A 26128-nucleotide genomic window follows, 5' to 3' on the forward strand; every position below is an offset into this window, starting at 1 on the left:
GCCGCCTGGCCGATCGTTTTAAGATTGTGTGACACCTGGGGCAGGCAAGGCCGCACAACAACTTTTCCTTGCCAGCCGTTGCGTTGCCACGTTTCGGCTGACGTCATTGCGCTTCCTTAGTTAATTAAGCTATGGAGTTTTACAAGCCAAAACCACGATCTGAATATGAGGCACGCCGTCGTGAGGGAGGACTCCGGAAATTTTGACCACCTAGGGTTCGTTAGCCTGCACCTAAATTTAAGTACACGGGTGTTTTTCGCATTTGGCCCCGATCCAAATGCGGTCGCCGTGGCCGGAACCTCGTGCTTAGCAGCCCAACACCATAGCCACTAAGCAACCACGGCGAGTATTGCGCTTCCTTAGTAAACACGCTGCCGCAGATATTAGCACGTGCCCAGGAAATACTGCAGACAAAAGGGGATCGACTTGCCTGCAGAAGCTGTCCGGTGCAGTGTGCGCACAAGATTTGTGGACCGCGTTCCGAAAACAATGTGCCACAATACTTCCTTTTTTAGAAATTTAGTGTGTGCCGATGTAAACGGGAGCAGAGGCTTGTTGCCTCTTGGCTCGTACCACCAGCAGACATTCCTTTGGCCAGAAGGAAGTTTTAAGTCAAGAAATCTAGTTGATTCATTTGCCAGCGTTTCATGAGTTAGGGGATTCAAGCATTCACGGAAAACAGCAAGAGTCGTCTGGATATTCGAATCGTAGTCAAGATGTTTACAATCTAAAAGCATCAAAAATCATCTACGCATAACGAAAGGTCTTAACACATGAACCACTCAGAGTGGCGAGCAGCATTCTGCCATAGTAAGCTGAGTACAGGTCACTTAAGAGTAGTGCTATGCAGGAGCCTATACATATCCCATTTGTCTGAATGAAAAAAATCATCACCCCAAGTAACGAAGGTCGATTCCAGGTAACATTTAAACAGCTCAAGAACGCCACCTGATGTCACAGCTAGTGCATTTTGAAAGCGAACTATTCCGTGTTGGTCGGTCGCATCTTCAATGCCGAAAATTAGTTCATTGTGAGGGAGGGAGCAGAATGAGACTTTAATGTCAACATAAAAAAATTCTGAGCTCTTTGTTAAGGGTATCCTTAAGGAACATAATCACGTGGTCCAAGTTGTTACTTAGGAAGGGTCGTCAAACATAAGAATTTTGAGCTATACCAGTAGTATTGCTAGAGCTTTGCTATTAGTAGTACAGCTTTGCTAGTAGTAAATAAGATATTGCTAATAAGTGATTAGTAACGGAAAATAAGTAATAATGGAAATAAGTAATTGATAGCGGAAAAGCGTCCACATCTAGGTCGGCCGAATGAGAGCACTTCGCAGAAAGGCGTTATTCAAGAGACCATGCCAGATTGTTTCAATATTTAACCCGCGCAAGGTTCTCAATATTCCAACATGCGCTCATCGGTCACGCTGGAACATCGTCTTATTCGTGTGTTCTTAAAATGTTTTCAGGTCATTCAATTGACATGACAAAAATCGAGTGAATTATGCGTTCAAAACCAGAACTATTGTATAAATGGCGACAGCACGCTGCGAAATCATTTATGAATCGCTCTTTACTTCGTCAGCCAGTGGCCATAGTTTATTATATAGCGCGCATTGACTTCTCTGCGAGAACTTCGTACATGCCGGGGTACCCTGCCAATGTTCCATTGTTACCGAGCGCCGAGAACTTGTTCACAGAAGACGCGCTGGACAATGTAGCAAGGTTAGGCGTTAGAGCAGTACTGCAAATCGAACGTCATCTTGTACTCGCCCATTCTACCTCAGTTGTTCACTTTTCATGACCCAGCTACTTAAATCAAGAAATACAGTGAGTGGAAATTTTACTTGGTGACCTGGGTAGCGACGTCACCACTTATGTGCTTTCAAAACCACAGTAACGCTTATGCGCCGAGGTGGGCTTATACCTCGCTTTCGCGAAACAGAAAAACGGCAACCAAGTTGACAGCTGTTCTTTTCCTACTTCGCACAGGGCCTCGTTGATCTGCGAAAGAACTGAGCTAAAAGGCGTGTACAACTTCTACGGGATCTCACGCGGAAGCAACAAAACAAGTCAGACGTCAAGCCCTAAAGGCTGGACAGAAAGTGAAGTTACGCATGCAACGACACTAACGGCCGCCGGGCAGCCATCGGCAACGCGAGTAGAGCGCAGGTGACCCTGACTTTTCAAGTACGTGCTCAGCGTGCCCAACGAGGTGGACACGTCCGTTCAAGGTGTCCGGGCAAATGCCGGTCACTGCTGCATTCTCCGGCAATGTTATGACTGCAGTATGCAGGCGGGCATCAGAGCTACTCGTAACCTGACAACCACTACGCCGAAGCTGCAAAGTTCTCTCTCGGGACTCCTGTCTCTCTCTTTCTCTCTCCCTATCACATTTCCGCTGCCTTGCACGTGTACCTAATGTCCTGTCAGTTACGCACGCACGATTCAGCGGCATGCTATGCACTCCAGTAGCATCACTGAGGTGGCGCCGAACGTGGGCGTCAGATTTCGAATGTGAGGATTTCACAATATGTCCCTCATCCTACAGTACTTCCGTCACGCTGGTCTTTCCGCCATGTTATTGCATTAATAATTGGCCGGTGTTTTCGGGCAGTGATACCTGCAACGTGCTTGCTTCCCACTGTCCTAGGACATTCTAATTTGCCCTTGAGCATCGATTTCGCGACGATAATAAATTATTACTCCACTATGTGTGAGACCACGTTCGCCGGCTGCACGATCTCTGCCGTCTATTTTCATGTGCTCTTTGCTTCCGAAAGTGCCAAGCACTTGCCGCGTGAGACAGAAGTAATAATTTTCCTTTTCATATTATTTAGCTTGCTCGGTGATCTGAATCCAGCATTCTGGCAATGGACCATATATGCCACCCCGTCAGGCTTGTTTGTAAACAACCACTCGATAGTCCTATCGTGGAAACTTGTAACCAGGCAGCACTTCGTACTTTATGACATCAAGAAAGCAAAACATGCTTAGAGCTAGGCTTTCCGCCCGTGAAATGTTTATTTCCGTCTGTTTTCGCTGCGGCGGCCACAGCATCTGTTGCTACTTATTTTGTTAAGGCGACAGCAACGCGTGCCTTCAGAGTAACACGACTCGACCCCAAATCTCTATAAGCTCTTTTCTTCACACTAACTCGGACGATGCTGGGCATTTATCTTGTTCCACCGAAAAAGTTTTGTTTCTTTATAATTCCCTTAGCTGAATGCACTCTGACAACAGATGATTTCATTTTTGTGTTTAGGCTGCCTTCATGTTCGGTCGTGTTCTTTGCTTAGAATTAAAGACGCTGTAGTACACCGGAAAAGGCGCAGTCGCTTCTCGGATCTAAGTAATCCTCGTTTTGAACGTTAAGTTCTAAGCGACGAAGATTATGTCTGCCCTCGAGCTCAACATTCCCTCGGGATATATAGCTGTTGTAAAGCTCTCACTGTCACTTCATGCTGTTGCCCACAAACGCTCTTGCCTTTGCATGAATTTTCCGCAGCCACGTCTGGCATGTTGACATGGAGAAATCAGTCCTGTCTGCGCTCTCTCTCTCTCTCTCTCTTTATGTGTTTGTGTGTTGGAGCCCCTGGCCACATGTGCTGTTCATTTATTCCTCACGCTTTCCTTCTTTCCTCCTCTGCTTATTTCTTCTGCACAGTAGCCTTCTTTTGCTTTTCATCCTCTTCTTCTCACATTGAAGTTGATGGAGTGTCTGTGTCCGTCTGTTGCAGCGACCCAGGATGTCTGCATTTGCACGAAATGCGGCTCCGAGGTGCGGAATATCTTTCCCGCATGCCCCGCTTTTGCGAATCTGCGCGTCGTCTGGTTTTCTCTAAATCCTGCGCACTGCGAGAAGAGTCGCCATCTGAACAGTCGTCATTTATCACCTGAGAACGAGAGAAAGCGCCCGGGCGCCCTGTTCGCTCGTATATTTCCGGCGCATCAGCAACGGTCTTCGGCCACATCCTTGTTTTCTATGAGGCGGTACACATCTGTTGTGTTTTAGAACGTCGTCGTTGTGGTAAAGCTTGGAAACTCGCCGGTATCGAAGCACCTTTGCTGCCGTGTGTAGCCGTGCTGCATTCGCAGCTGGATGTGTTGTCAGTCTCTCGTGCATGAGAAACTGAAGCTATGATAAATGACTTTGCCAAATGTTTCAGAGCGCATATTTTAGGCGTTACCTCTCAACCGAGTGAACGAGCGCAGCGAAGGATGAAAGAGGGAAAGTGGAGTGCAGCGGCAGGTGAAAAACGGCGAGAGCGAAGAGAACGCGAGAAGGAAAGTGGAGGATGGTGCAGCGAAAGCGTGTGGAAGAAAGCGGAGTGCTGCACGAGACAGGCTCAACGGTGCTTCGGACCCCCTGCGCCGCCACCACTAAAGAATTCGCCTCGCGTGCGCCACACATTCCCATGTTTACGCTTTCTTTCAGAGCAATGAGCGACACAACCAATGGAAATGCTTTGTCTGCCGCTACTGCTAAACGAGCTGCCTGGCCAGAAGCTCAACGCCACCGACCCTGTCGTTCAGAATCAAATTCTTTGCCGCAATATATGAATTCGAAACACCTAAACAGCTGCGCTAAATATCCGCGTTAGAGAGTATCGTAATCGACCGTGATTTTTTTTTTTTACCGGGTTGTACAGCGACAGCTGTAAGGGACTCACTCCAGCTGTCGTATTAGTGTTCAGAGTGGCCGCTTGTGTACTCCCACGCAATTGGCAGTATTCGCAAAGTGTTTTTTTCGATAAGCTAAAGAAGCGAAAGGACCTCTTTGCCCCGCGAGACTTATAACTAGGGACTCCCACATCGGCAGTCGAAGATTTTATTTTTCAGGCACTCCGTCGATATTAAATCGGAGAATAATACAGCCATGGGAGCTTCTATGGTTGGCCCACACCAGCTCAATTTCTCGTCCTCTCTACTGGATTGCGCTGGCGTTGCTGCATCCTTCGCCTGCCAGCGCCTCGTCGTCCCATTTGCGAAGGGCCGTTCTGCACCACTTGGGGAAGAAGACGACCCCCAACAGCGGCTACTGCGACACCCCAGACTCTTCTGTGGTACACTTTCTCGTAGAGTGTTCACAATATGCTCAGCAACAAGTACATTTTTTGCGACAAGTTGAGCAACCTAGAGAGACATGATTTTTCTCATAACCAATACACTTCGTCCATGATCATACCCCGATAACAAACCCTGCTTCTTGACAGCCCCGCGGGATTTTCTTGTAACGAGCAAGCCAAATAATTCGATTTGATTTCGAAGTTCTTATGAAATGTATGTATACTAAGTATTTGATTTCGGCACTACTTCCTCTGTTACATCTGTGTGTTACATGTATACTGGTGTTTTTATTGCGCAGTGGGCATGAACCTTTTCTTTTTACTTAATGCAGCTGGCAACTGTTTCTGGGCTCCCTAACTTCTTAACACAATAATCAGGGAGCAAGGAAACATAATCAGCAAGTGACCCATCCTGGAAACCTAGCTGTGCGCTGTAACCAATGCTCATGCGCACCAAAATTTACCAGAGTAATTATAGAGCCAACAAAAAAGCGACAAAATAAGAGTAATGTTTAAATCGGTAGTCATGGCTCCACAAATGTCAGAAAAGTGTGCGACTCCACTACGTGTCAGCATGTCATCGGTAATGACTGATTCGATCGCGGGTGTGCAACTGAATTGTTAGAGATGGTGGCGCTTTATCGATTTTGTTTCGTGATGCCTCCGTCTTTTCACCACCATGAATATGACAAGGTATGGAAGAATAAGCCCTTGCTAGGCACGGTTTCTCCTGTGCATCTATGCCTCCGTCTCCTCTAACCATGTCGTGCTTTCAACTCGGCGCGTTCTCAATAATATCATTTTTATTATTGTCGTTGCATATATTTTTATGAACCGCTCCCATCATCTGTCGATGTTGGCCACTCCTCACCTTTTGGTACCGCCGTATGTAGACGAACAAAAATGCCGAGAATACGAGTTTCTTAATGAACGACTCACACAAATATGGCAGATTGATCAGCATTCGATGGGTTCACACTGGTGCAGTGTAACTCAATCGACGTTATATACCGCGCTACCGCTCACTGGCACATTTTTTTGTTTTGTTCGTTTGTCCGTTGTCATGGTCGTGAAAACAGTGTCGGCTGCACAGGGGAAACGTGCATGAAAATGATGATGATAGCCTTCAAACATGGCACATACCCACAGCAAAGGACGCGCCGAGAATAAGGTAGTTCGTGGAAAACATCGTCGAAAGCATCGACAGCATCAATGCCAACAACGACAACGCAGCGACAACACCACATATTTTGCGCAGTAGCTCACAGGATTCACAGTCGCGAAGTGCACTGTATAGCAACACTGTACACGTACAAAGCAAAAGAAACGGCTCAAATCTCGTAGGTTGCACTGCGTTATTTCACTTATCACATCAATTGCGATATAATTTTTGGCCTCATAGTTAATTCATCCCTAGGCAGAAGTTTAAACTGAGTAATAGAACCTAACGAGCGTGCAGTCTCGAGCACTGCAAGTGGCTCTTCACCTGCGTCCTAAATATTTATATACAAAAAAAATTGGGTATAAATACTGTGTCAGGAGACCAAGTTCGGAGACTGATGATTTTGAATGACATGCTGCCGTCGCGTTGGGCAGGTGGGTGCGTGGACGTTGTTTTACTAAACAATGAAAACAAAGAAATGTCACCGTTGAACATAAAAAACAAACTAAAGTATACATGAAGTACCAAGATTACCTCAATCAAATATATTTAAATAGTGAAATGTAGAACCAGCTCAAACAAATTGCATGTCTTTTGCTAAGCAGCTGCGAACAAAATGTTTCATAAACTATTCATTCTAACTGAACAAATGTAGCCCCCTTAGACCGAGTTAGTCTGGAAGTAATAAGGTATGCCCATGTGTCCAATTCAAATTACGCAGCCTACATTACTATGTCAAACAAAAAGGAAGTTGTTGTTGTTGTTGTTGTTGTTGTTGTTGCTGTTGTTGTTGTTGTTGTTGTTGTTGTTGTTGTTGTTGTTGTTGTTGTTGTTGTTGTTGTTGTTGTTGTTGTTGTTGTTGTTGTTGTTGTTGTTGTTGTTGTTGTTGTTGTTGTTGTTGTTGTTGTTGTTGTTGTTGTTGTTGTTGTTGTTGTTGTTGTTGTTGTTGTTGTTGTTGTGCTTATGAAAACTTATGAAATAAAATGAAACTTATGAAGTAAAATTTTTGAGAGAGGTAAAAGTGTTCCGAATAAAACGGTGAATTAAAATAAGAAAAAACTATAATAGGTAAATAAATACATAAAAAATAAATAAATAAAATAAATAAAGACTATGGTGGGGAGGGCAGACGATCAGCCTAGCACGGTAATCGACCATATTCATTGAGGTAATTTTGGATTGCCAAGCAAACATTTCTGCTGCTGAACTCAATAATAAAGGTTGCGTACATATTAAAGTACGAGTCAGGATTTCTTTATCTATCCACCCTTGTTTTTCTGTACTATTATATAGTTATATTACAGTTTTAACTATTGTTACGGTGCATTTGGACAGGACCGTGTGCGCAAGAGGGAAACGAAGAGGAAGTCGTAGACTCTCCCCTGGAGCTGTGACCTTTGTAGTATCAGCCTGCGCGACTACTACTAACGTTTCCCTATGTAAATAGTAGTAAATACATTTGTGCATTCTTCGTAAAAAATATTGCAATACGAAATGTTTGTTTTTCAAGATTCTTAAGTTATTGAGTTTTTATACGACCACATCCCTCTCCCCTCCAGAAAGTACATTACCCGTGTGCCTGGGACTTCACTGGGTCCCACGTGTGACAAGAAAGTTCAAAGGCGCGTTACAGGTTCCCGAGCCCACAGGGGTACGTGCCATCGATCTTGGACCCTTTCTGCACTATCACCAGGATCGGTCCACATGATGATTTTCCTGTTTCCGGACGCCGAAAAAACTACAGAAGAGTAGTCATACACAGATTTCGCAGTAAAACACAGAATACGATTGTGGTCTTCACAGCGGGCGAATGCTGCTGTCACAGAAACTGAGTTCGACGCCTAAGGAATCGCTGGAGTGTGCTGTATTTGTTTCTCTCTCAGTCTATTTTCCACAGAACGTAACGGAACAAGTTGTTCATTACTTGGGGTAACCGATACAGGAAGTGCCTTCCACAGGAACTCCTGCTTCCCGAATAGTGCTGCGGGAAAGACAGGAAGCCATGCGACGAAGAATGGGAACCCGGATAAAAAAAAGCTCATGCATGCGATCCGGGAAACGCGGACGCACTAATTAAAAACAAAAAAAGAAAGTAAGATAGCGAGCAACACCCCCAGAGTCCCTGGTCAGACCCTCTTGCGATGAGCCAGACTGTTTTAACAACCGAGAAACGCAAACAAGAAAGACCGCCGCGCCCGGTTCGTTAGCACAGACCTTGCGGTTGTGTCGCACTGATCTCCACTAGAGGCTGTGGAAGCTAGTGCTCTTGCGGTTGTTCCGCGCAGTCAATGCCAGATCCCCTCAGCTGACCTCCCGTTTGATGGCGTATAGTCAGGGCTGTGTGCAACTAATCAGATAGTCCCGCGGACACTGTTCCACCCCGAAACCGCGACTGCGATCTGTTGCGATTCGGTCGCGTACATTTTGTGAGTGCAGCAGAGTGTAGCAGAAATTCAACGGTGTAATTAAGGGTACTAGTTGGCTGATGTTTCCTTCTACTAAAGTAGACTGCTGACTTGACTAATTTTACAAAAGTTTACTTTTTTCTTTTACCCTTGTATAAACACGTGTCTCGTGTCCAAAGGGAACCGGTAGTTCCATTTGCGTGTACGCGTGATCGTTGTTCTCGGCTTAAAACTTAGCGCTGGTAGTTAAAGTTAGTACCCAGACGCTATGCTTTTAATGAATATAAACACTCGCAAGTGCTTATCTTGCGCATATGGACTATGGAACTGCTCAGGCATATGCGGAGCATGACCCACGTGGAGTGAAATCTCCTTGCGCCCTCTCTCTTTTCACGTCCCCGTTTTTTTTTATCACTGTTTATCCGCGCAGCTACTAGTCAACGTGATTCATCTGCATTCACTTCGTGTACGTACTTACGCGCGTTCACGCGCTTCAGTGTAGCTTGTAGACAGGACTAGCAGTCACACACTTTGTTCTGAAAAGCGACTCGTGCGGGTGGCAGTGCAATTCCACTTGACCACTACATAAAGCACTGAAGTTCTGAACTACACACTTTAATGCTGCACATTTAATAATATCGCCTCGAGTTATTTATTTATTTATTTATTTATTTATTTATTTATTTATTTACTTATTTATTTATTTATTTATTTATTTATTTATTTATTTACTTATTTATTTATTTATTTATTTATTTATTTATTTATTTATGTTATTTCTTAGCATGGTTCCAAATCTCGCTTTTCCATTGTTGCGCTGAACATTGCCGTTACATTCTGAGTAGAATTGTTGGTATTATTAAAGTGTATTTTTTCAGGTGTTGCTTATCATTTGTGCATCAGCTCCTTTTCTCCTTTTTTTTTTCTGGATACACATGTATGCCTACATGTACAGAGGCAAATATGTATAGATGCTGGGTTGGTGTAGATACGCATGTGAATCTATGTGTGTAGATGTTATAAACGTTCTGATGTGAATATCAGTGTCTGTATAATATGAAATTCTTTTGTACATATGTAACAGATTCTCTTTGTGAATATGCTGCAACTGTTCGTCAAAGACAGAGGACAGGAACCTCGTCAAGCTGCGGTTGTGCCGCTTTTTGTTTTTGCCCTTGCATTTTCTCTTGCTGTAAAAAGGAAAATGCGAAATAAAGTTGTAAGTTGAAATAAAGTGAGAATGGGAGGAGAAGGAGGAGGAGGAGGAGGAGGAGGAGGAGGAGGAGGAGGAGGAGGAGGAGGAGGAGGTATCGCCAGCTGTAGGCGGACTTAGCCTTGCAAAAGTTGCCGGCAATTGCTCCGCCAGACTGCTGACTTCACGGGCATCCTGCACAGGCCGGCTTAAGCGACGTCGCAGACGGTCTTTTTTTTCTTTTTTTTTTGCGTGCGCTAGTTGTACATTTCTGAAAAGAGCGACGTGTATTACTAACGCTTTAATGTTTGCTGAGACAGCTCCTATGCTCTTGAAAAAAAAGATGACAAACCTAACTGCTCCTTCGCTGCACGTGTGACCCCGATAGAGCGATACCTGGCTAATAATGTGTCTTCACATAAGCAGAAATTATCGCTGAACTCTCGGCCGAAAGGTGACGTAGTCCGCAAAGTCTGATATGCCGCTGCACGAAAGTTATTAGGAGCGAATGTCAGGACTATATATAAAGGGAGGAAACGCTCTTTGGTTTCACGTGTTTCGTTTGTTTCTGATGTTTGTATTAACATCAAAAATTAATAATATAAAGTGGTAGCTAACCTTCGCGTTTCAATATTGTCAGTAAGCTTAAACATACATCTGGAAAAAAAGAAAATATTTATGGCAATTTTATTTCTTTAGAAGAATATCGTTATGGAGCGATAATGTTGTTTCCAAGTGTCATATTTTCGTGGAATAGTTGAGTGCAAGTGATGCACCGTTTTCGCAACCAATTGATTAGCGGAAGAAACATTTTCAACCGATAAATACGTTTCGCACTGTAAGCGGCAATCCGTTTCGCCTAATGGTATTAACCTTTCACGGGCCTGAACCCCACGTATCTGAAGCGGTTCATGCCCCTTTGTGCCCTTTCGAAATCCGTGTCGCACGAGAGCGCCGTTTCCAGCCCAATTCTTTTTGCAGAGGCCTCATTAGAGTCAGTTCAAACGCGAAGACCTTTGAAACTATGGTTGCTGAGCTCGCAGAAGCACCCTAGTTAGTTGCATGCTTCGCATTTGAGCATTCGCTGTTAATGAATAGCGTTCGCTTTTCTAGAGAGCAAAAATATCATGGGGAGCTCATCGAGAACGTTTCGCGCACAGCTTAGCCCATTGTACTGAGCTACAAAGGCTACTTATGCAATGTCTAAGCCGGCGTGATTCGTTTACAATGCGAGCGTTAGCCTCTGACATCTGTTTTCAAGAGGCCTGTAAAGTTTGTTTGGTTTTTACAGGCCTCACTTAGTTTTACTTGTTTTGCCGGCAGGGTGCAATAGTACGTTGAATGACAGTATGCAACGCGAGCTGTACTGATAGGAAAAACTAAAAGTACAGACAAGAACAAACTTAATCGAGAGAGCGTGTGGCTAGAAATATGTAGGCGGCATTCATTTTCTAAAAAGGATTTTAAAAAAACGCAATTTCAGTTGAGTCAGGAGAGACAATGTGCAAGGTTGTGGAAGTGATTTAGAGCCTCACTCTAAACCACGATATCATTTTTCAATCTGTGACGACAGCTTTTTCTTTTCTAACTTGTTGTTTCTCGTGGCGCTGCCCTGCTTCTCGGAGACGTCGTCTGAGAGCGCGCGCGTTATAAGCCTCGTATCTCAAAAGCTCGCAACGTGCTGGCAGTTCAATGGGTCCTTGTGCCGGCGTTGCTATTGCGCAGAATGTATGCGTGTTGTTGCTGTAACCACCAGTGATTGCTTGTACACGCGTGGTTTCGTTTAAATAACCACGAAACCACACGAAAAGGGCGCGCTCTTTCGACATTTGTTAAAGTAAGCACGCTTCAGAAGTTGGAGAGTCGTGTAAGAAAACGCAGGCGTCCTTTAACCCTGTCAGGGAGAGCATCCGTGCTTCAGTGGTTTTGAAACACTTGTGTCATTTTTTCAAGCGGCAAATGTTTCTGCAAGGATGTATTTTATTGAGTTTATTAGCTTCCTGGCTTCGATTTCTTTTTTTTTTGTACTTACTTTATCTTTTCATACAATGAATTTATGCCGACACTATTATAATCAAACGACGCTAGAAAACCTGTACTGAATTTGAGTGGTAAGGTAAGACCCAAACTTCTGGCTGTGGCCACCGTGCATCCAAGCTAGCTCAGTCAGATAACCCTGCGGGCTGTCAGGCCACCTTGTCAGAGAATCCCAGCCCAGACGATCCTGCGCGCCTGCAAACATACTCGAATTATCCGTGGTATACGGGTTTTGCTGATCGGGGCAGATGGCACGACATCGTATTTTTCAATGGTTTTAACATCGCGGTTTCGGAGTCTCCCGTACGCATGCGGCCATGAAGGCGGCTAGATACACGATGCATTTTCGGCGAACTTGAACAGCACTTAGAAGTAGTGTGAAAAAAAAATATGAGAAAAAGAAAAACTTTCCGCGCTTACCGGGAATTCACTAATCGCTTATGGACGTGCACAAAACAGCTCGCGGTCTCCTCTACCTGCCTCAGGCATCGCGGAAGTCTTTCCGAACGAGACGGAACTGATGCTGAAGCGCCGCCCAAGGCTGAGACGTCGGATGAGAGGAGGGTGCATTGGCAGAGACTCGCTCAAAGGGAAAATCCTCAGAGCGGTGAGACGGTCCGCCAGAACGATATAGTTCTGAGCCGCGCGTAAAATAGGCGACCTTGGAAGCGGCCTTGCTCCATGCTTGGAAAACGTTGATACGATCCCTCCTTTAAGCTACAGCGAATGCACCTGCTATCAGTTAGACATTGTCTGTAACGCTTCGCGCGGAAAAGCTATTGACGTCCCTTTTGCTGCCGCACTTGCAATGCATGCAATTTACCAGTTGCGAATACATAGTCCTAATCTACGGGAGTACAAAACTGAAACACGCGAAAACGAATGTAAATGCAAATGTCAAAGAAATAAATGGATCCAAACTACGACCTTTTTTACTTGATCAAGCTCTGTATGTGAACTTTGCAAGGTAGGAAACTCGAACTCACCTCCCCCAGTACACTACATTTCCAGGCTTGGAGTGGCGCCTGACACCGGCAAAGACGGCGAGAGCACGCAGGGCTATACTAATCCAGGTACAACCAAATTAGGAAGACCCACTAAGCTTCAACAAGATACTCCCTCACCAGAACAGGATTGGCCTCCCTGGTGCAGTATTCGGCCACGCCTTCCCAAATGACTCACTCAATTATCCAATGGCCCTCAGTCCCCAGCAGCTTCGGAGCACCTGACCAAGACGGCGGTCAGACCTGTAACGCAGCAGAGGGTGCTAAGAATCTCTGGACCCGAACAGGCCACCAGTGGAAACTGACCCTTGGAACGTCTAACTCGCAAACCGTCTCGAGTGAAGCTAGCCTGGCAGGACTCTTTGGGGAACTATCAGGCATTGTTTGGGATATCATTGGCCTTAGTGAGGTTAAAAGAGCTGGTGAGGCTCATACAAATCCCCCCGTCCTCTGCTATAGAGGACTACCAGACAAGAAGCAGTTTCCTAATCTATAAACACTTATCGGGCAACATTGACGAATTCTAAAGCATTAATGAGAGGGTAGCAGTAGTCGTAATAAAGCTGAATAAGAGGTATGGAATAAAGGTAGTACAAACTAACGCTCCATCCTCCAGTCCCAATGATGAAGAAATGGAACAGTTTTATGAAGATGTTCAATTAGCGATGCGAAAAGTGCAAACTCAGTATACTGTAGTCATGGGCGACTTCAATGAAAAAGTGGGGAAAAAGCAGGCTGGTGAACAAGCAATTGGCAACTACGGCGTGAATTGTAGGAACACTCGAGGAGAGATGTTTGTAGAACTCGCGGAAAGTAATAAGCTACGAATAATGAACACCTTCATCAGGAAGAGTTGGAACAAACAGTGGACCTAGAAAGTCCTAATAGTGAAACAAGAAATGAAAAGTATTTCGTACTTTCTGACGATCCCAGCATAGTGCAGGATGTAGAAGTGTTAGAGAGGGTAAAGTGCAGTGATCATAGGTTAGTAAGGGCTAGGGTTCACCTCAATTTGAAGAGAGAAAGAGTAAAGTTGGCCAAGCCGAAACAGACCAACCTAGACGCAGTAAGGGTAAAAGCCGACCAATTCAAGTTGGCATTTGCAAACAAATATGCAGCCTTAGAAAAGAGAGATGAAGATGACATAGAGGCAATGAATGAAACCGTAACTGGGGTGGCTTCAGAAGCAGCAATTGAAGTGGGAGGTAAGGTACCAAGGCAACCAATAGGTTAGCTCTTCCAAGTAACAAAGGACCTAATAAAGAAACGACAAAGAATGAAAGTATCCAACACAAGAGATCAGACTGAATTCGCGCAATTGTCAGAACTAATCAACAAGGAGAAAATAAGGGATATTCGAAATTATAACGTGAGAAAGACTGAGGAAGCAGTAAAAAATGGACGCAGCTTGAAAACGGTGAAGAGGAAACTAGATATCGGGCAAACCGAGATGTATGCAGCGAAAGATAGACAGGGTAATATCATCAGCAATCTCGAAGATATAGTAAAAGCAGCAGAAAAATTCTATACTCACCTGTACAGTATGCAAAGCAGCCACGATACCTCAGAGTAGTAGGGAACATATTACAGAGGCTCCTTCTATAACAAGCGATGAAGTTAGAAGGGCCTTGCAAGACATGAAATGGGGAAAAGTGGCAGGAGAAGATGGACTACCAGTCGATTTAATCAAAGGTGGTGGAGACGTAAGGCTCGAAAAACTAGCGGTCCTTTATACGAACTGTCTATCGACTTGAAGGGTGCCAGTGAACTGGAAGAAGGCCAACATTATACTGATCCACAAAAATGAAGTCGGTAAAGAATTGAAAAATTATAGGCCCATTAGCTCACTTCGAATATTATATAAAATACTCACCTAAGATAACCTCCAATAGAATAATGGCAACACTGGACTCTAGTCAACCAAGAGAACAGGCATGTTTCAGGAAGGGATACTCTTCGAGAAATCTGCAGAGTACAATCAGCGTCTCCATATTGCTTTCATAGATTACGAAAAGGTGTTTGATTCAGTCTAGATACCAGCAGTTATAGAGGCATTACGTAAGCAAGGAGTACAGGACACTTACGTAAATATCTTGGAAAATATCCACAGAGAATCCACAGCTACCTTAATCCTCCACAAGAAATGTAGGAAGATATCTATAAAGAAAGGGGTCAGACAAGGAGACACAATCTCTCCAATGCCATTTACTGCGTGCTTGGCAGACGCATTCAAGCTATTAAACTGGGAAGGCTTAGGAGTAAGGATCGACGGCGAATATCTCAGCAACCTTCGATTCGCGGATGACATTGTCCTGTTCAGCAACACTCGGGACGAGTTACAACAAATGAATGAGGACCTTAACAGAGAGAGTGTAAGAGTGGGGTTGAGTATTAATATGCAGAATACAAAGATAATGATCAATAGCTGGGCAAGAAAACAAGAGTTCAGGATCGCCACTCAGCCTCTAGAGTCTATGAAGGAGTACGTTTACCTAGTCAATTACCTACAGGGGACCCCGATCATGAGAAGGAAACTTACAGAAAAATAAAAATGGGTTGGGGCGCATTCGGCAGCCACTGTCAGATCCTGACTGCAAGCTGACCACTACCGGTGTTGACATATGGGGCAGAAACTTGGAGACTGACAAAGAAGCTCGAAAACAAGTTAAGGACCGCGCAAATAGCGATAGAACAAAGAATGTTAGGCGTTAGGCATAACGTTAAGAGAAAGGAAGACAGCGGTGGTGGATCAGAGAGCAAACAGGGATAGCCGATATTCTAATTGGCATTAGCAGGAAGAAATGGAGCTGGACAGTTCATGTAAATGCGCAGGGTAGACAAACGGTGGACCATTAGGGTCACAGAATGGGTGCCAAGAGAAAGTAAGCGCAGTCGAGGACGGCAGAAGACTAGGTGGGGTGATGAAATTAAGAAACTCGCGGGCGCTAGTCGGAATCGGTTGTCGCGGGACAAGGGTAACTGGAGATCGCAGGGAGAGGTCTTCGTCCTGCAATGGACATAAAAGATGATGATGATGATGATGATGATGATGATGATGATGATGATGATGATGATGATGATGATGATGATGATGATGATGATGAATACTCGAAGTGGCTGACGAACAGGCATGCTAAAATGCAAGAAACTGAGCGCGATAACCATAGTCACAAGCATGTAATTTCTTTCGTCGCAGGAGTGGTTTATGTAATGCTAGCTACACACATTTATGAGGCGAACAGACCAGTCCTAGATTTCATATACTCCAGGTGGGGCAAAAGCGGCAGCGAATTCTTAAAGATGTCGAACAGAGCAAGGTGCTAAAAAGTGTGACGGAGAAGGCCCAATTAAGAACGTTTGCAGGTAGCAGTAAGAAAACAACTCCGTGCATACACGTCTACATGCAGGGCAACCAAATAGGCTGGATGTCCTTGTTTACATCCAGTTCAATTTACACTTCACGATTAAGGTGGCCTCCAAGAGACCCGAGCCTCTCCCGCTGTTTACTTCGGACCGCGCCGAATTTCCCACTCCTCGGATCGCACGGGGACTGCGAAATTGTTGAAGGTAGTGGAGAAACATAATAAGCAAGCCATTGTAAGATTTCTGGGCATTCTACACAAAACGTAATCAGTGCCCATCATCTCTGCCCGTCGGTGCCCACCGACGTATTCACGCATTAGTAGCTGCATCGGTTTTCTTTTTCATTTCTATACAAACAAGTAACTTTTCCGTGAAGCCATACAGAAAAAAAAATGACGCTGAAGTTACAAAAAGAGATAGATAAGAGCAGTCAACCTGCTCCGCTCCTGCAGTTTATCCCAGCGGAACAAAATCCGGAGGACCTGGAACACTTGTTACCGACGCATGGACATTAATTAGCAACGAACGGGGCCCTGCGGAAAGTCTAGTTCAAAATATTAAATTATTGGGTCAACCTCTCTCTCTCTCTCTCTCTCCCTCTCGTTCTCTCTCGTTCTCTTTTCACGGGAGTCGACGAGAAATAAATGGCTGGAAATTGTTTGAACAGTGTCTCGTGCCCGGCTGCACGCACTAATTAATTTCCGGAACCGGAACCACGCACTGGCAGCGACACCGCGCTTCGCCCACGCGAAAGAGCGCAGCCTGGTTTCTTCCAGCGTGTGCTGATAATAATGTGAATATAATAACATAATAAATGGGTGTGCGTGGGGGTTACGTGCAGCGGTAACGCAAACCGTGCGCAAGAACTCGGGGATCAAACCTGGGTGCAACCACTGCGTTCTTTCGATTTTACTATTTGAGATTTTCCCCTGAAGTTGTACGAAACCGATGCTGCGGCTTCTGGCGTCCTTCTTTTTTTCTCACTTCTTTTCGTTGAAGAAACTTGAGAGAAAAGTCATGCTTTCAAGTTTAGCAGCTTCCTACGAGAAGTTGATTTAACTGCTGCTAGTGGCGGATGCGCCTAATATTTGTGTTGGTGGTCATCGCTTATGCGAATGCTTCTCGATGCTCCATCCCAACGATATAAAAGAAACAAAGCCCGTTCTTTCATGATCGAAAGAACTCGTCGTCGGCAGAGTAAATTTTAATTGGAACGTTAGGCTGTACGGTCAGCAAGAAAAAAATGTCTTGCCAATTTGTTACGCGAGAAGTACCGCGTCCGCGAAGAAAACTCCGTATCTGAAAAAAAGTCTCGGCACGCTTTCTGTCGTTTTCTCACCTCGCGAAGGTGTTGTCACGTTATGGTTGTTTGTGACTGCGCAACGCGAGAACCCGCAGCTGCAGGGCTTCTTTCGCTCCCACGTGAACTTACACACTTGCACAGTGGAACTCGAAGGAATTTACCAACGCACGTCTCCACAAGTTGGATTACAATGTACGGTTAAGTCTTCCGTTAGGACTACCTAGAGCTGAGGAGACGCATCTGTGCCGCTTGTGGCTTGGTGTGGCCTTCACGAAAGCTTACTCATTTCGGATCGGAATGGCCAACAGCCCTACATGCGATAACTATGGGTGCGCGGAAACAATCGCCCACCTTCTCTGTGAGAGCCCCCCTTCAGTGCGCGCAGGAAAGAACCTTCAAAAGCGTTAGATAGTCTTGACAAACACCCGTTGTCGGAGGAAAGGATCCTGGGACACTGGCCGAGACCGTCCCCAGCGCAGAAGGCTTTGCAAGCGTTATTGCACTTCTTGCGGAGAACTGGTCTTAGAGACGGAGTTTAAGCAATATTGTTTTCTCCTTTCCTTTTTTCCTTTCTTTTTCGCTCTTCTTTCCTTTTTTGCAACATTTCTGTTATCCTTAACTCCCCTTAGGCCCTTTCCCCAGCACAGAGTAGCCAGCCGGTCAGAGAACTGGCTACCCTCTCTGTCCTTCCGCCTATTACTGCTTCCTTCTCCTCCTTCCTTACTGGGTCTATAGGCTTTGGTTTTATTTTATTTTTATTTTATTTTTTCGCAAAAGCCGAGCAGCATGGGGAGCGACGTATTCGCCAAATCACCGCTTGGCAGAGGAGTGATTGGACCCGGTTGCGCCGACATTGTAATCGGCGATAGGCTTGCGTTTATTTTATGTTCTTCGCGGAAGCCGATCTGTGAATGCTTGTTATTCACGTCGCGAGTTGACACCAGCGCGTGGATTAGCATGGGAAGGGACGCCGAATCAGCGCTTTCCAAAGAAGTGACTGGACCTGGCTGTGCTGACATTGTAATGGCTATACGCTTACTTTTTTTTCCTTTCCCGCCAAGCCCAATCTGCGCATGTCAATTTATTCATCTCGCAAATTGGCGTCAGCACGTACATTAGCAAGAGAAGGGATGAATGCGCTAAACCGGCTCTTTCCAGAGAAGTGATTAGACCTGGCGGCGCCGACACTGTAACAGGCTATAGACTTACCTTATTCTGGAAAGCCAATCTACGTATGACCTTTTATTCATCGCGTAAAATGGAGTCACCACGTGCATTCGCAGAGAAGTCATTGGACCGGGCTGCGCTAACATAGTAACAGGTTATAGGCTTACCTTTCTTGTTAGGGAAAGCCAATCTACGCTCGTAAATTATGCAGCAATTATGCGTTGAATGCGTACATATTTGTTCCACTTAGGGTGTGCAGGTGCGTTATGTTGTTTCCCTGCGTCATGCCTGAGAGAACAGAGCCAGCGGCCGGCACATCTTTACGATTTGTGCACATGTATGTGCGCATATGAACCGATTCGTCACACGAGTGCTGTTCTGTGGGTGAGCAACTTAGCAAGACCGCAGCAGCAGAACCTAGAAGTTCCAGTCACGGTCAGTAAAGCCGGGTAAAGTTTGCCTAGAAAGCTTCGGTTGAGAAGCGCGCGAACGGAAGAGGGACACAAAGTAGGGTGACAGCACGAGCCCTTCTTTATGTTACCTACCACCTAACCCACTTGACAATCCTTCTGCGCATAGGTTGACCACACGTTAGTCGAAGTGACCCTCCCCCGCGTCCCCCCCATGTGTGACCATATCCACGCCCAGCTTAGCGCGGACAGGCAATCAACCTAAGTCAGAATGAGGCAGGAGTGACAGCCTCAACCCGTTTCTTAGCGCGAGTCTTCAACTAGCTGGATTACAGTGGCCATATGTTTTTATTGAGAGACCGTGCCGGCGCACGCCACAACTCCCTGGCGATCGAGGGGGCCCCATCCGTTTGTCAACACCAAAACAAATCGAGCTGTAATGCTATCCAGGCCTTACTTGACTTTTTTTCAAAAGCATGGAGCACGGGCCTGGACTGTAGGCGTTAAGCTATCCAAACAGCTTACTGTTTGCTTTACATCTTTCCTCATCATCGTCACCCATCATGCGCCTTTTTCTTCTCTCTCTTTCCCTCGTCCCCTTCTCCCAACACAGAGATGCTGGCTAGAGGAATGTACCTCACGCCGACCTCTCTCCATTTCCTGTCATTAAACTCTCTCTCTCTCTGTCCCTCTCCGTATTCCTTCATGGCCTTTCCCTTGATACGTTTTAAACGTCATTTTGATAAGAGGTTGTCATTAGCTACAAACGTACTGCCGCAATAAATCTGAGCTGGAACGCGCGAGCCGCGGCTGCAGCAAAGCTCTCGAGAAAAAAGTGGAAAGGGTGTCGCCATTTGAACGATGCGCTCACCCATCCTAGATAGCACATGACCTGTGCACTTCAATTCATGACGTCGTGCTACCTTGCCGGACTGCCACAGAATCTAATGGGGATGCTTCCGAGTAAGCCGCTGTGATTTTGACGCCAATGCTTTCGTCACGCCGGGCTTGGCAGTGGAAATGTCGGCCCAAGTAGCAAGACGTCATAAAACAGAGTTCACAGACCTGCCATCAAGGAGGCGTCGGCATACCCCCTGCTTACCCTTGTCTGCTTTCTTCGAGGAGCAATACGACGCTAGTGCACTGCTCCCCATCACGAAAAAAAATAGTTATGAAGCTAGAACAGCTTGCGCCATGACGAATAACGCTGCGCTAAGTACATACGGGCTGCTCTGCGGGCAACTGTATTATCGCTCCGCGAGAAATGCAGTTAGCGTAAAGCACAAAGGTATGCACGATTCTCTAATGGCGAAATTTTTTTCGAGCGCGTAACTGTGGTCACGTCTCGTCTGTTGCATATCATACAGAGCACGATAACACAGTCTCCATTGGAGGCATAACTATGATAATTAAGAAGGAAATTAGCGAGTCCTTGGTAATGAGGCTGTTGATGTTCTCTAAACGACTTTCTTTTTGTCCTTAGACGGCTGCACTGAATTAGTTAAAGGAGCGGGAATGAATAAAGGGGGAAGAGTTGTGATGGTGGAGAATTATAAACTGCATCGTCGGAGCCGACGCGAGAGGTTATTAGATTATTGCGGCTAGGGTGGCGTTCAGTGCATGTAATCCACCAAGCCCATCAACTACATCAAGTTGTACAAAATGAAGGAAAAGGGTTTATTAAGGTTAGCTACGCGGCTTGTAAGGATTGGCGGCCGAAGCTGTAGGGAGGACCTTGGTGCGACAGGACTAGGCGAGCAGGATTTATTTTCAGGATTTACATTTTAAAACAAGACATACATCGACAGTCTAGCGTGACTCCCAAATGGAGCACGTGAGACGACGCATACAGCAAACAGCTCACGAGTACATTTCGAGCATGACAACGAGCACACAGCTCACTACGACGAGCACACAACGAGCACACAGCTCATGACGACAAGCACACCCTAGCAGCCGGCAAACGCTGCTTATAAGCACTTGTTCCCCCCTTGATTCCCAGTGGACGGAAGCGTTCGTCCAGTCATCGTTCGATGTTACCGTAGATGACCCGCCCTTTTGGAGGAGGTGTCACGAACACGTGTTGCACAGGTTTCAGTGCCGCACACACACACACAGGTGTAAAGGTCCGGAGCCGACATCAGAGGGCTTCGTAGAACTCTGCTCCGTCAAGGATGGTGCTGCCGAGTACCACATTCCTGAGCTGACCCCGCGCCACGTGGCTGCCGGTTATCCGCAGTTCTCTGAAGTGCGCCCCGTCTGGTTGGATTGGAACACGTGCAGCGGGCTCAAATAGCTGGCACGTTGCCACCCCGTACGGCCATTCCTAACAGGCTCCAGTACGGGAGCCCGCTTTATGCAGGAGCTCAGTTCCATATCAGTATCCTCTGTCCTCATTCTCGAAAATTATCTGCTTTTAATCCCGTCGTTTTACCTAGGCGAGTCGAGTACGGAATCTGAAGACTGTCCAGCAGCAAATCATCACCGTCGGCTCCGTTGCGATACCACGCCCATCCTATCCATAAGCCGCAGTAACTCCGCCTTGAAGAAAGTGGTTTGCAATTTGTGGCAGAAAGAAATCATCCGGCGACACCTGGTTCGTTCATCGTTGCCCACACCAGGTGAAGCGCAGGCTGAGGTCTTTTCGTGGAACCCTGCAACAGCCGGTTTACGCACTGTCTTGACGGCTGGATAAGTGCCGAGGGATGGGTGGTGATTTGACTCGTCTAATTAACTGCGCCTATCCATTCGCTGTCGTGGCGCGATCCCGTTCATCCTTTTCTCCAGTTTTCAGGTAATGGTGGAGTGAGCGCTTTTAGTCGTTGTCCACGCCGCTCTGACGCCTGGTTAGGAGGTGCGGTGGTTTGACACATGGCAAACGTTCAATTGACACCCTTGGTTGTGTCGAGACGCAAGATGACGGATAAACTAGTGCCAGTGGCCAGAATATCAGGATCATCCAAGAATTCTCGTTGCGACCACCATAGTTCGTTGGCGACTGCAGTGGTGTTTTGCCCCAGTAATGCCACGATCTGGGGGAGGCACGTCGCCATTCCGTCGCAAGTAAAGCAAACGGCCCGTAGCCTGGGGCCAGGCAACAGCTGGCAGTCCCAGATTAGGTGTTCGAGGTCCGATCGGGTGTTTCAAGGGGCGCAGGTACCCGTATGCGAATGTTCTAGGTCATCAATTCTTCCTTCTTGCGAAAACGCTGCACTAAGAAGCTGTACGATCATCTGACAAAGTTTCCTTTCGTCCGTCTTTGTTGTCATTCTTGTCCTGCGATAAGTAATACTAGATTTGAGTCGATTGACTCAAATCTTTACGAAAACTTACTCTCTGGCGGGGCGCATTCATTCTGGCTCTATCTTTACCAGATGCCAGAACTGCGGCTGCAACTATGACGGAAACGAAGCTTCCTAGAAAAATCGATATACGGCAGCATATATAGCCGCCGCGTGCCGCAATGGCGATCTACGAGACCATTGTCAGGCCCTTAGAGCATAGAGGAAGCATGCTTAAATTAAGTTTTTCAGCTTTGCGCACCAAAACCACGATACAATGAGGAGGCATGCTACAATGGGTGATTGTTGATTAACGTTGACTACCTGTGCTCCTTTAATGGGCACCAAATGCACGGTACAGGAGCATTTTTGCATTCCGCCTCCACGGAAAAGAGTCTGGGATCGAACATTCGACGTAGTGCCCCATACCACCAGCGCCATAGCCACTGAGCTACAGCGGTAGGTGGAAGCCAATTTCTTTCCTTAGACTGTGGCCTAGAGACAGAGACAGCGCGAAGTAAAAGTTAGTTCAACCAACAGCGCTATCGATGCCGCCTGGTATGACGTAATTAAGTCGCTAGTATTACTGGCTCCCAAATCCACGTCCCAGCGATGGCTTTCTTGGAGTAACAGATCTCGAGGGCTTTGCATTTGCTGGCTGCAGGAGTCAGGCACACATCGTTGCCCCCATTTTTTCGTCGTTACTTTGTGTTGTCCACGACCAAATGACACGTGTTACTCCAAAGCCCACGCTAACAAAGAGCTCTTCACTATCATGAAGGATGATTCACTGATTGATCTTACAAACGGCCGTCGCAGTCCCGTCCGGCAAGCCATCACCATATGTTGCCACTTTACTATATGGCGCTTTGCGACCTTCCTTTTGCGTCAGCTGCATGAACTATCCCTTAAATAAAAAAAGCCATCAATAAGGTTACGCCAGGGCATCGCCAGAACGCACGTAAACACTGCCTTTTTATCGAATTTATATGTTTCGCTGCAAGGCTAAGGTAGTTGAACTCTCTCGAAGCCGACATCGACGGGCGTCGTCTACAAGCTCACCTGCACCGTCGGCGTACCTAAGCTGAGAACTAGCGCAGGTAGTTCACCTTGAACCTCTTTTCCTGCCTCCATTTCACAACATATTGCGGCAGCATACGCACAACTAAGCACCGAGTCATTATTTCACTGTTTCCTTACCGGAATAGTAGTACAGCACATAGACTGAGGCCTCTGTGGCATCTATTATTGAGTCACCGCTTATTCGCTTGCAACAGGCATCAGCAAGGTAGAGTTGCTATTGCATGCAATAACGGCGTCAACTATAATGCGCCCAAGCCAGCTATACAGCAAGCACTTAGAGCATGGACAGGAACCAGACAGTCGGACGTAATTCTTAAAAAAGACGCTTATTTTCTTTCAAACACTGTTTCGCGCGTCGTGCGGCAACTCCGAACTGGCAGGGTAAGTCCACTGCGAAGAAGGAGTTAGCCGCTGACTGAAGATCACAATGCGGTAGCATAGGTCCGTGGTAGCAAGAGAAGCTCAGACAGCAGATGGTATGACGGCAGCACGAAATCAGTCGTCGCAGCAGCAAGAGGCAGCAGAGCCGGCAGTGTTCGGGAAATAGCGCCTGCAAAATCCATAGAATCTGCAACGACACCAGAGGAAAAAAATCGTTAAACGAAGCCCCAGTACAAGAATGACTGAAACGCGAACACAAATCGAAACTTAACACTAGTCATATGCGCAATCACATGCGAGCGCGATATGCAATGTCGCCCAGCAGCCGGTTTCTAAGGATGGTTGTAGGCAAATATCGTAGCGAACCCTGAACGAGGCCTTTCGCAAAGTTAGGTGAATGTGAAAACTCAATGAAGCGTTGAAGTCGTAGACGACTTGTTCGCATATGCGCCGAGAATATACGTGCGGGAAAATGACGGCCGAGCTGGAAGGTTGGCGGCGCCGCGACGCAATGCTTGCGGACCAAGATCCATGGCCTAGAAGGACGGCGCAGCCATTCCCGGGAACGGGCAGACGAAGCACCGCTTTCACCTAGCCGTGAGAAGAGGACGAGGCAGCTGCGAAGCTTCTCCGCAGAGTTTTCCGCCGAACGAAGGTCCCATGGCAGATCCGCCGCCAGAATTGCAGCAGAGCCATGCAGCACTGCGGACCAAGCGCCCACACAAGAGCCCAAGGGTACGTGTAACTGCGATGTCGGCAATAAAGAAAAAATTTAGGAAAGCGTAAGCAAAGATGCGATATACTCACCCTGGGGATGCGGTGACGGTCGAGCGCGAAAAACGCTACAGAAAAAGTAACAAAACTCAGGCGCCAAGCGTCAGACCAGTGCCGCGAAAAAAAAAAATAATAACGGAAGTTTCTTCGAAAGGCCACGGCTAAAGGGCGCGCATGAAAAGAACTGTGCAGCCGTGGCCTAAGTTCTGACGATGAGTTTGCGTTTTTCCGGAGACGGCCGAAGAACACTGTGGGTCATTGAAGTGGCACCACACGGTGGTGCGCAGTTTCCAGTTTTTGCCGGGGGGCGCACAGGGGCGTCGGATCTGCAATGAGTACGAGAAGTGGTTAAGCAAAAGTAGGAACAAAGGTAAGATGTACTCACCTGAAAACCCAGTGGTTTAGCGGAACGTCGGTGGCCCAAAAGGCACGGTGGAGTTGATTCGCAACACGCGAAAAAAGCGTCGTTGAAATGCGAAAAGCTGTTCGAGATTGCAAGGAAAGAACGAAAGGTAGCAGAAAGCTGCAACGCCCTTTCGTCTGCATCCCAGGACAGCCGAATTCCGAATGCGAAATTGCGCCCGGGAAGCACTTATCGTTCAAGAGCACCTCTGACGCGCGCGGGCATGCCTTGACACGATAACGTGCACCCTTTGCAGCGGCATGCGGAACGAGTCACCGTCCGCGACGCAAGCGTAGAAGTGGCAACCCTATACAAGCTACTCCTTCCTAGTGTTCGCTAAACCTGAAGCTCGTGTGCGAAGACACCCTTCACGCTTCCGTCACCGACAGGACCCGACATAACGACGGCCCAACAAACCTTTGACTCAATTAAGCGTAGCAACATTCAACGCAATATCGTTAGACAAAAATCACGCTCGCGGAGGTTCACCTTTGGTTAACGAAGCCCGTCGTTCCCAGTCGGCTCCTTCCGCGAAGGCCCTCTGCGAAGTGCTCGCGGCGCTTACCGGGTGCCCCCGACGACCGGCCAACGGTCCGAGCACAAGCACGCGCACAAGAAAAGCATAGTCCGGTCCAGTTCTCTTGGGAACACAGCAGCACAGACAAGTACTGCAGCGCGAAGTGACTCGCAAGGGTAGCTGCGTTGTGCGTTTAAAAATAGGTGAACTGGCCTTACTACGCAGGCGCAGATGGCGCCGTCCGATCGTGTAATGTTCTAGAAGATTCTTTCTTGATAACGAACAGAAGCGGCGCGCACGCGCCGACGGGAACGGCCAGTGACGCGGCACTTCTGTTAGGTTCGCTCCTATCGTCAGACTAGCTTATCGATGGCGTCGTTTGCTTGCGTGTGTGCGCTGTTTTGTATTCTAAATGTTGGCATAACCAGCTACAATTTGTCGTCTATGCCAGACAGCCGCCATATCAGGCCCTGTTTCAATCCTAACGTGGACCGCGAAGACAACTTGATATACCGAAGCCTGCAACGATGCCGTCTATTTTTGCTGTCTGGGGAGCAGACGGCACAGATCGTTTT

The 26128-nt window shown here is 46.8% G+C and overlaps 1 long non-coding RNA gene across 1 annotated transcript; it reads right to left on the minus strand.

The window, feature by feature from the left end:
* Positions 1-23716: 23716 nt before the first annotated feature.
* LOC140216353 (uncharacterized) lies at positions 23717-24737 on the minus strand. Its single transcript, XR_011892997.1, has 3 exons — positions 24667-24737; positions 24326-24604; positions 23717-24046 (listed from the first exon to the last, which is right to left on the minus strand). It is a non-coding gene; the product is annotated as an uncharacterized lncRNA (long non-coding RNA).
* Between the last annotated feature and the right edge of the window lie 1391 nt (positions 24738-26128).

Source organism: Dermacentor andersoni, chromosome 3 (assembly GCF_023375885.2).
Source record: "Dermacentor andersoni chromosome 3, qqDerAnde1_hic_scaffold, whole genome shotgun sequence".
NCBI classification, from domain to species: domain Eukaryota; kingdom Metazoa; phylum Arthropoda; class Arachnida; order Ixodida; family Ixodidae; genus Dermacentor; species Dermacentor andersoni.